We start from the raw sequence: 9,719 nt of genomic DNA, 5'->3' as shown, positions 1-9,719 counted from the left end.
TAGATACAAGTATTTAGTACAACACCTAGCACAGAGTAAATGCTCAGTAGAGGTTGACTATTAATTATATTGTTATTATTCTACTAAATAAGCATGGCCAGAATATGCAGGTTTGTCTGGACTGGGATCCCAATAAAAAGAGTGACCAGGTACATGACAAGGATCCGATGACCAGAGCAGGAGCCCAGTCCTAGATCCAGAGATGAGTGGGAAAGATTGGATGAGAGGGAGGAAAGAAAATGGGATTCCAGGGGTTAGTCCTAAGTATGAAAACTAGGTTCATTTGGCAGCAGAGCAAACAGGAAGAATTAATTGGCAACCTAGGGGTATAGAAAGAGAGAGAGTGGAGATTCAAGACAAAGAGAAACTAGTTATAGCTCATGTTGGTTGAACACTTCTTTGTGCTAATCCTTGTGTAAGTGTTTGACATGCCTGATGCCATGTAATAATAAAGCAGCTCTCTGTGGTGGATGTTACTATTCTACATTTTACAAATGGGGAAATGGACTCAAAGAGAGTGTAACTTATCTAAAGTCAACCAACCAGCAAATGGTTTTGAACCTGGATTTGAACCCAGATTTAGCTAATGTCAAATCCTATGTTCTCAGCCAGAAGACCATCATGTTCTTCCCCAAATCCACTTGACCTTTTTCTGTCAGGTTGGTTGTCTTCATTCAAGTGACAAACATTTACTAAGCATTTGCTTGGTGGCAACTGCTCGCAATGGGCTGACCTGGATTGGAATCCTCAATGACTTGTCAACATAGAGAGGAAGATGACACAATTGAAAGAGCCCTGCCTCGGGAGTCTGACAGACCTGGTGACTAGTAAGGTGACACTCTGTTTTCTGAAAAACTTCCTCAAAAGACATCATGCAGGCCAGGTGCGGTGGATCACACCTGTAATCCTAGCACTTTGGGAGGCCAAGGCAGGCAGATCACCAGGTCAAGAGATCGAGACCATCCTGGCCAACATGGTGAAACTGTATCTCTACTAAAAATACAACAAAATTAACTTGGTGTGGTGGCGTGTGCCTGTAGTCCCAGTTACTCGGGAGGCTGAGGCAGGAGAATAGCTTGAACCTGGGAGGTGGAGGTTGCAGTGAGCCAAGATCACGCCACTGTACTCTAGCCTGGGTGACAGAGTGAGATTGCATTTAAAAAACAAAACAAAACAAAACAAAAACAGATACCATGTTACCACACGTATCTAGGCATGTTGAACTGTACTGAAAATGGTGTCAAAGAAAGAATCTAGGCCTCTGAGTCAGAAGACCTGGTTATAAGTCTTAGATAAATCATTTAGTCTGCCAGAGCTTTAGTTTCCTCCATTGCAAAACCAAGGCTTAGAATTAAAAGCCCAAAAAAATATCCTTCAGAGATGACATAACGACCTTGAATAAAAATCTATGAATTTAAGTCTCATCTTTGCTGCAAATCTGCTCTATGAGTTTGGATGATTCACCCCTTACCTTCTACCCTATTCATCATTCTTAATTTATTTGTTAAATAGAGAGAATTGATTCTTCCAACATTCAGTAAGTGCCTCAAGTTGTGGCTGTTTCCTTTCCTATATCCCTTGAATCACTGGAACTGGAGATCCATTAGGTGTCCTCCTTCATGCATTCTACCCATTGCTTCTGCCCTCTCTAAAAATTTCTCAGCTTGGATTCTCATCAGACACCTGGCAGCTAACAGAATGGGTGCCTCAATCCTAAAAAGGGGCTCTTCGGGGACAATACATCATCCTCTACAGTTGTACTACTCAGATCTACTGACTTTATATAATAAGTTTAACCCAACTTGGAACAGATCCTCTGGAATTATGATTATTTTCTTTTCCCAGGGAAGCTTACAAGAGGAAGATGAGTAGGATAAGTAAGTCCCTGCTACTGCAGTTGGTCTCCCAGCTGCCACAGATACTCATCAGTTTCCTCTCCTTACTCATTTCATATGCCCCTCACCCTCTTGCACCTCTGCTGATCTGGATGGTTTCAGTGGGAGAGCAAGGGCAATCCAGACCCTCATCCATGAGGAGTCTGAGCCTCTGGTCATCATATCTACTTAATGCCAAAATTGAGCAAAGAGTACAAAAGGATGCTCCAGTGAAGCCCCTGGGCATCCAACCTATTCCTCCCTGCCCACATTATGTAACAGCAGCTCTACCTCCTACTGATGGTCAGTCAATGAACCCTGACTAAGGTCGTGATTGCTTTCCTTGCCTGCTGGTCTTTTGGTGTAAGGAGCCCAAAGTGACCATAAGGTAGTGATAGCTTAAAGTTTAATGGGATTATTGAAGTGTACCCTGATGGAAATCTTCTTCCTTTGGAAGCCAGAATCTCCAAATCTTCAGAGTCCAGAGTAGGGGGGATAGAAAGCACAAATTCTCCAACTGGATCATTAGAGGCAGTGGTAAGAAAGATGCTCCTAATTTTACTCCTTGGCTCATGGACCCATGAATTCTACCTACTGGGGACATAGCACCTGTAGTTGTTATTGATGTAGCATGTTCATTGCATCCTGGAAGATGATGCTCTAAGATCCCATCTGAAGTATGGCACCATAGAAAATTCTCCAAAAGACCATTCCTTCACTCTGTCAGAGTGACAGCTTCTGAGTCACACAATATATGATAGGACTAATGAATCCTATCATGTGCCACTGCCTTCTCTCCTTTGCTATTAAGTGGGTTTCTCAGTGTAATGTGATATTATGCAAAATCCCTTGTTGATGGATTAAACACTCTGGAAATTCTTGAATAGTAGTTCTGGCCAAAGACCTACAAGCAGAAAAGACAAACCTATACTTAGAATACGTGTTGATTCTAGTCAAGATGAATCTCTGCCCCTTCAAACTTAGCACCAAGTGGCTGGTGGTCTTTTCAAGGACTGATGCTATATCAAGGCATCAGAGTTGGTCTCTGATGCTATCTGTGATGCAGCAGCAATAGCTATATCAGACTTTGTGAATGAAATCCCATACCACTGGACAAGATTGATGAATTAAATGGGGTTATGATGGAGGTAGCCAACCCTGTCTTCTTCAGGTTTTCAAGGATGACAATAATTTTCTCTATTGTTCCTTATCTTCTTGGGATAGAATATTGTTTTAGATCTACTACCTTGGCCAACAGGAGGTTAGTTTCAGAGGCTTTCACTTAGCATTTCCCACTTTGATAGCTTATTCCACAAGCCAAGAACCCAATGTGGGGATTTTGCCAACTACAAATTACATTCATTCCAATTATACATTCAAGGACCAAGAAAATAGGTACCATATGGGCCTATGAACCCAGTGGACACGCTGCGAGCTGAACCTAGGCCAGGACTCCATTTACTCAATAGTGGTCTCCATATGCCCCTACTTTAATAGGGAGGCCTTGATAATGCTTCTGATTCCTGGGTGAAAATGTCAACCCATAACTGTGATCAACAGTCTGTCAAATACCTGTATATTCCCCTGTTCCCAGAACATGGTTACTTAAGTAAAAGATTGTAGTTCCCTTTGGAGACGTTCTGGGGAAATCATTAACAAATGTACTTCTTTAGTATTGCAGGGATTTTTTTTTCCTCTCAAGGATCTGGCCTTTCCTTTAGTCAGTGGATTCTGAATCTGAGTATTAACTCAGATTGAGAAACTCTGATCATTCATCCTTGGCTCTTCTGAGTACATATTGAGCAAAACAAGTATTGCCTGTGCGTCTGTCTTGTTCCTAAAAATACTGTATTCTATTAACTGTTTCTATGGCTCTTTGTAGACTGATCCTCCTGATCTTGTTACAACAACTTTGCTTCTGGTGATTAAGTATCACCAAGTGATACCTGTTATTTGAGAATTCTATCATCCCCATTGCTACCAGGGAGCCAAGTTCTGTGACACCATCTCCTACCATTAGCTCAGACCTATGTAGAACAGCCAACTGAGCTTTTCAACAATGCATGTTCTTCCCATTGCCTTGGTAAACAGAGCATCCTCTGATTCCTTCTACAAAATATAATTGACTGGGGGCTTTTCTTGGCTTACTACGTCCACTCCAGTATACCCACTTGTTTTTGATCCTTCTTCTACCATCTTCCGTGGCTGTTCTGTTCATTCTACTTTACCTAGTGTTGCCTGACACTTGTATAGCGCTTCTAGACCCATGATAGCAGAATCTTAGTATCATCTCCTAGGGTCCTTCGCAGGGTATTACATTCTGCAAAACAGTATGGTATTCTCATATCAATAAGCTATCATTTCCCCACTTTATGTTCTTTTTCCTTTGATTCATCATTCTTTGGATCTAGGTCTAAACGTACCCTTCCAGTCCTGCTGGTTCATATTGTCTGAGTTCTTCAACTCCTTCTAAGATATAATACCTTTCCTCCATAAGCATGCCTAGCACTTCCTCAGCTTGGTTATGTTATGACTGGACATCATTACTTGCTTGATGGCCATAATGAGAAGAGGACGTAGATTTTTGTGGGCAATGGGGGATGGGGAGATTTCATCTTGCAAGGAAGAGGCTTCTGCATTATCTTCAAGCAAAGATGGAGCACTATCTTTTAACAAAGAAAAGTGTTCCGGCCAGGGGCAATGGCTCATGCCTGTAATCCCAACACTTTGGGAGGTTGAGGTGGGTGGATCACGAGGTCAGGAGATTGAGGCAATCCTGGTTAACAAGGTGAAATCCCGTCTCTACTGAAAATACAAAAAATTGTCCTGGCATGGTGGCATGTGCCTGTAGTCCCAGCTACTCGAGAGGCTGAGGCAGAAGAATCGCTTGAACCCAGGAGGCGGAGGTTGCAGTGAGCCGAGATCATGCCACTGCATTCCAGCCTGGGAGACAGAGCGAGACTCCGTCTCAAAAAAAAAAAAAAAAAAAAAAGGAAAGTGTTCCATTTCTACAGGCCAAGAGGATCCAGAGACATTTGGGGTTTCTAGGTTTTAATGTGCATTGACCTAGATGTTTTTACCCCAAGTCTCCTTCCCAGTCAAGGGCCTGGCCTTGGTGTAGCCAGCTTACTGTGGTTGAGAATCCAGTCTTCTCTAGAGCTCTGCTACCTTATAGTTAAGTCCCGGGCCTGAGCCTCAGTTTTTTTCATCCTCTGGCTGCAGTGAGTGTTGCTTCATATGCTGCCAAGAAGGACTTCTGACTTCCACATTTTGTCATACACTGGTGATTAATCACCCCAGCCTTCATTATGCATTTTTCCAATGCATTAATTACATGCATCCAATTCCATTGTCCTTATAATTACTCTTTCCCCCAAACCTGTTAAATGCCTGAGATATTGCAACAACTATTGCATTCCCTTCCACTGGTATCCTACCCCTTTCACCACTAATTAACCATCGCACCACTGGAGCATGCCAAGGCTATCAGGGCTTCACATACCATCAGTGATAGGGTCCTCAATGCCACCCAGGATGCCCACTCAGGGTTATTCCCATTGACACAAGGGGTCAGGTCTTTAAAAACCTGCATCAACAGTCATTGGATGTGAACTGCCCCTAGGGAGTAGGGACAAAACTTGATTAAGACAGTTCCTTCAGTTGAGGGCAGTTCCAGGGAAGGGGTGCAGCTTCCAGAAGGTGAAGGAATAAATGCCTTGGTCCTGATCTGGGCCAAACGACACAACATTTGCTATAATTGCTTGAAACTATAGGAACATGCACACCACTACCATCCAAACTGCAAGTGTCTGTTCAGAGGTTATCCTGCCAACAAGCCTTCTGCTTGGCACTTTCTGTTCCCCTTACTCAGCTTCATTTTTCTCCCTAGCACTTACCTCCATGTGAAACTTGTGTTTACTATTTATCTCCTACCATTAGATTGTACACTCCAGGCTTATAGTACCACACCACCTAGGGGAGGGCTTGGCACAAGGTAGGTCTTCAACAAACAAAGGAAACCAAATATTTGTTATGTACCTACGACATGCACCTCACTGGAATTGCTGTGAGGATTAAAATAAATCTCACATGTGAAGGTCTACACATAGACACTCAATATAAATATATATATATGCAAATGTAAGTAAAGAGATATTTGTGCATATACATCTACAAGTAGCATTGGGATAAAGAAAAGGACTTTTTCTTGGCAGAAAAAAATACTGAAATTTGAGCAACTCAGTATCAGTGAACAGAGGCCAGAAGAAATGGCTTGCACCTGTAATTTCAATACTTTGGGAGGCCAACACAGGAGGATTGCTTGAGGCCAGGAGTTTGAGACCTGCCTGGCAACACAGGGAGACCCCGTCTTTACAAACAATGTAAAAATTAGCCAGGCATGGTGATGCACACCTGTAGTCCTAGCTACTCAGAAGACTGAGGTGGGAGGATTGCTTGAGGCCTAGGAGTTTGAGGCTGCAGTGAGGTATGATGGTGCCACTGCACTCCAGCCTGGGCAACAGAGTAAGACTCTGTCTCTCAAAAAAATGGTAAAAAATAATTAAAAAAAACAAAAAAATAGTCAGCATCAGTGAATAGAGACTGAACTTCTTGACCAGAGATTAAGTGTAGGCCTTTGACTCTCTGTAAGGTAGGAAGATTTAGGACTAGCTTTTATTTCTTCCAGCACCAGCATTTAATTGCTGACTTAACAGGGGCTCAGGCCTATAAAAGATTCACCTTGTTTCTCTGAATGTATACATTATTTACCGTAGGGTCTATAAAATATTTACCCATTTTCTCAGCCGGCTGCACTCTGTTCAGCCTTGACTACCACACTGCTGTCTGAAGTTGATCAAATAGACGGCTGGCACCTCTCCAGAAACAGACCAAGCAAGCAGCTAGAAAGGGACCATATTTTATGCATTTGTCAGAGCACATAGTAATCAAGGGTGCTGAAAGGCTTTCTGAAAGTACTGGGGAGCAGTGGGGGAGGGTGCTTAATCCTGTCCCACCTCACCCACCACCTCTACAGCAGGACTGCCTCTGCCACGTCCAGTACATTCATCTATTCAGAATGCACTTGTAGAGCACCTATTGTATTCTGTAGATCTTAGGCAGATGGTTAGCAATAATGAAAATTTATGTCCCCTTGATGTAGAAAACAAAAACGATCATAAATTATCAGGATGAGAAGAGCACCCAAGTATTGAGCTCTCTTTGCATGTATCTTGTGTAAAACACATGGCCTTGTGAGCAGATTTTTGGTCGAAATTCTTTCTATCACTTACAAGTGTATATCCTTGGGCAAGTTCCCCAGCCTCTTCTTGGCCCAGTTTCCTCAGGATATTAATAGTCCCAATTTCAGGGGATTACTGTGTGGATTACATAGATGTAAAGCACTGAATATATGGTGCCTGACATGCAGAAAGCACTCAGTAGAAGTTAGAGACGAGGTGGAAGGGGAGGAAAATCCTTAGGATAGTTCCATGTGGTAGATGTGTGTGTCCCCCCTTTTGCAGATGAGAAACTGAGATTTAGAAAATTAAATACTTTGCCAAAATTCACTTATATGTGGTAAAAATAAAAATTCAGGTCACATCTGCCTAATTACAGAAACTGTACTTGTATCACTGTTCACACACACATACACAAGAACACATACACACACTGATATGGTTTGGCTGTGTTCCCACCCAAATCTCATCTTGAATTGTAGCTCCCATAACTTCCACGTGTTGTGGGAGGGACCCAGTGGAAGACAATTGAATCACGGGGGCAGTATCTCCCATACTGTTCTCGTGGTAGAGAATAAGTCTCATGAGATCTGATGGTTTTATACGGGGAAACCCCTTTTGCTTGACTCTCATTTTCTCTCTTGCCTGCCGCCATATAAGACATGCCTTTTGCCTTCTGCCATAGTTGTGAAGTCTCCACAGCCATGTGGAGCTATGAGCCCATTAAACCTCTTTTTCTTTATAAATTATCCAGCCTTGGATATGTCTTTATCAGCAGCTTGAAAACAGACTAATACATACACATATATGAAAATGTGGCATAACCATCATGTGTACCATGGTTTGAATGACACTCCCAAGCCCCAATGACATTAGATTTTCTTATTTGCCCTTAGAGCACCCCTTTCATTGTCGCCATCATGATTATTATAATTTATTAATTTGATTATTATTTGCTGATGTCTGAGTCCCTCCCTACACCGTATGTGAGCAGGGACTATGTATTCCCAGTTCCTGAGTGGATGTTTTACATGTATTGCCATTTATCTTTTGCAACAATGCTCATATATAAAAAATATTTTTCTCCCATTTTATTACTAACAAAACTGAAGCTCAGATAAATGAAATAACTCATCCAGTAACAGCTAAAAAATGGGAAAATTCAGATTTTAACCCAGATCAGTCTGATTCTGAAGCACATGCCTCTTCCATTGGGCCTCCTTGTCTCCCTGAGAAAAGAACAAGCCCAGGGGCAAGGATAGAAGAACAAATTCCTGTAGATTAAGGGCCACCATGTCAGACATTATGCGAGATTCTTTGTCAACACTGTGTCTTTTACTTCTCACCACAAATTTGTGTTCAAAATAAGGGTTTTTTTTTTTTGCTAAAACAAGGTTCTTGCAAACTCAGGTGCAAGCTCTGCTGGAATGAGCTAGTAAAAAGCAAAAAGAGGCTGTCTCTGAGCATGAAGGACAACAGAGAAAGCAACAAGGATGCAAAGCCCTTTAATGTCTCTATTCTCTTCAATAATGCTGTGCAAAGAGTACAGCCAGCTCAGTTGGGGATCAGGAGAATGCCAATGTCAAAAGCCCAGTCCAGGGTGAAGGAGAGTAAGGGAGAGATTGGGAATGAAGAAGGATGTTTTGATCCCACCACTTTGACTCTGACTCATGTCATACTTCTTCCTTGCTATAGTAATGCTCTCTATCCTTCGCTTTAAAAAAGCACACATGCTACTTCTCAGTCTTATGTTTAATGACTTTCGGATCCTTAATGAACACTATGGGTAGAAATATTTGATGCAAAATATAATGGATGAAAACCACATATAGTAGAATATGTTACTGACTACAAATTAACAAAAATATCAACTCTTCCTAAACAAGAATAGATTTTGAAACTGAATTTTATGGAATTAATGTTCACAAAAGAAAACCTGAAGTGACAGAAGCTATACTCAGTTCGTCATGTAAAAAATACTGATTGATTCATAGAATATTTCCTTCATAATTTATAAAGAAATATTTTATTATAGTAAAATTAAAATGGGAAAGATCAGAAATGGCGAACTGTGCTGTACAGGAATTCAATCAAAAATACAAACTGAATCAATCATATTTGCTCCAGAAAGTGTTTGATTCATCAATGCGAATATAATTTTCATGGAATAATTGTCTTATGAAGTCAGAGACAATCTTGGAGCCAAAACTAAGGTCTCCAGACATCTTATTTATCTTACCCAGGGTCTTGTACTGTGCAGTGAGCTTTGCTTATGTTATCACTAATCCTTATAACAATACTTTGTTGGTTTACAGGCTCCCAATTTGTAGATGAGTAAAGTGAAATCCAGAAAGGCTAAGTAATCTAAGGTCATACATGATTTAATACTACAGCCAGGATTATTTGTTAATCAAAACAGAATACTCTCCACATGAAGTGATGGTCATTTGGGTCTTCCTTCCTAGAGTTCAGGCCATTTTGCAAGGGGTTGGGGAAAGTGTTGAGGCAGGCATGGCTGTGCCTCTTTCCAGGTGGAAATGCTGAGACCCCAGGAGAGAAATGAACTTTCCTAAGGTTTCAAATTTTTTAAAAACCCTGAGCTTTTTCT

The sequence above is a fragment of the Macaca mulatta genome, chromosome 1 (genome assembly GCF_049350105.2).
Source record: "Macaca mulatta isolate MMU2019108-1 chromosome 1, T2T-MMU8v2.0, whole genome shotgun sequence".
In the NCBI taxonomy this organism is placed as follows: Eukaryota; Metazoa; Chordata; class Mammalia; order Primates; family Cercopithecidae; genus Macaca; species Macaca mulatta.
The sequence above is the reverse complement of the archived record's forward strand: the minus strand, read 5'-3'. Positions refer to the sequence as shown.